The sequence below is a fragment of the Bombina bombina genome, chromosome 2 (assembly GCF_027579735.1).
Source record: "Bombina bombina isolate aBomBom1 chromosome 2, aBomBom1.pri, whole genome shotgun sequence".
Taxonomy (NCBI): domain Eukaryota; kingdom Metazoa; phylum Chordata; class Amphibia; order Anura; family Bombinatoridae; genus Bombina; species Bombina bombina.
The window spans coordinates 1,055,464,673-1,055,466,548 of NC_069500.1; positions in this window are offsets into that span (position 1 = coordinate 1,055,464,673).

Here is a 1,876-nt window from a genome sequence, read left to right on the forward strand (position 1 = left end):
TTTCTGATTTTGAGGAATTGAGGAGGAAATCTGAAACCGACCTGTATGCTGCAAACTCAGTTAGTGAGGCCTCGAGAGATGGGATTACGCTTGAGATCGTTAAGAGAATGTTATCCACATACATTGCAAGCTTGTGTTTAGTATGGCTTATTGTGACACCTCTTATATTCGGGTTAGCACAGATCTTACTAGCCAGGACTTCTATCATAAAAGCAAACAGGAGTAGAAAGAGTGGGCACCCCTGTCTCGTCCCGTTGTTAATTTGAAAGGTCTTAGAAAGCATACTATTGATGTAGACTTTCGCGTTAGGCATAGAATATAGTGATAACACTCGAATTATGAAGCTAGGGCTAAAGCCTAGTTTGACCAAAGTAATAATGTTCATATTGCAGATACTTATTTTATAAGAAAACATCATCTGAATATAAACATTTGACATATATTTTGTGGTGTTATCTTCTTCATTTAAATGTGTTCAGAAAAAAGATTTGACATGAAACTTATTTTGTCACCTTATTTAAAAGTCTTAATTAAAAAACATACACCTAGATTACGAGTTTGGCGTTAGCCTTAAAAAGCAGCGTTGAGAGGTCCCAACGCTGCTTTTTTCCTAACGTTGGTATTATGAGTCTGACAGGTACAGGCTCACCGCTCACTTTTCTTCCGCGACTCGAGGATACCGCAAATCCCCTTACGTCAATTGCGTATCCTATCTTTTTAATGGGATTTGCCTAATGCTGGTATTACGAGTCTTGGAAGAAGTGAGCGGTAGACCCTCTCCTGTCAAGACTTCTACTGCATTTAAAAGTCAGTAGTTAAGAGTTTTATGGGCTAACGCCGTAACATAAAGCTCTTAACTAAAGTGATAAAAAGTACACTAACACCCATAAACTTCCTATTAACCCCTAAACCGAGCCCCCCCCCCACATTTGAAACACTTAAATAAATATATTAACCCCTAATCTGCTGACCAGACATCGCCGCCACTGTAATAAATATATTAACCCCTAAACCGCCGCACTCCCACCTCGCAAATACTAGTTAAATTTTATTACCCCTAATCTGCCGTCCCTAACACCGCTGACACCTACTTACATTTATTAACCCCTAATCAGCCACCCCCAACGTCGCCGCTACTATATTAAAGGTATTAACCCCTAAACTTAAGTCTAACCCTAACCCACCCCTAACTTAAATATAATTTAAATAAAATTACTACAATTAAATAAATGAATCCTATTTAAAACTAAATACTTACCGATAAAATAAACCCTAAGCTAGCTACAATATAACTAATAATTACATTGTAGCTAGCTTATGATTTATATTTATTTTACAGGTAACTTTGTATTTATTTTAACTAGGTACAATAGTTATTAAATAGTTGTTAACTATTTAATAACTACCTAGATAAAATAAGTACAGAATTACCTGTAAAATAAATCCTAACCTAAATTACAATTACACCTAACACTACACTATCATTAAATTAACATTTCTAAAGCACAGAAAAAAAAAAGAATTACAAGAATTTTAAACTAATTACACCTAATCTAATCCCCCCTAATAAAATAAAAAAGCCCCCCAAAATAATCAAATTCCCTACCCTATACTAAATTACAAATAGCCCTTAAAAGGGCCTTTTGTTGGGCATTGCCCCAAAGTAATCAGCTCTTTCACCTGTAAAAAAAATACAATACCCCCCAACATTAAAACCCACCACCCACACACCCAACCCTACTCTAAAACCCACCCAATCCTTCCTTAAAAAACCTAACACTACCCCCTTGAAGATCTCCCTACCTTGAGCCGTCTTCACCCAGCCGGGCACAAGTGGACCTCCAGAGGGGCAGAAGTCTTCATCCAATCCGGCCAG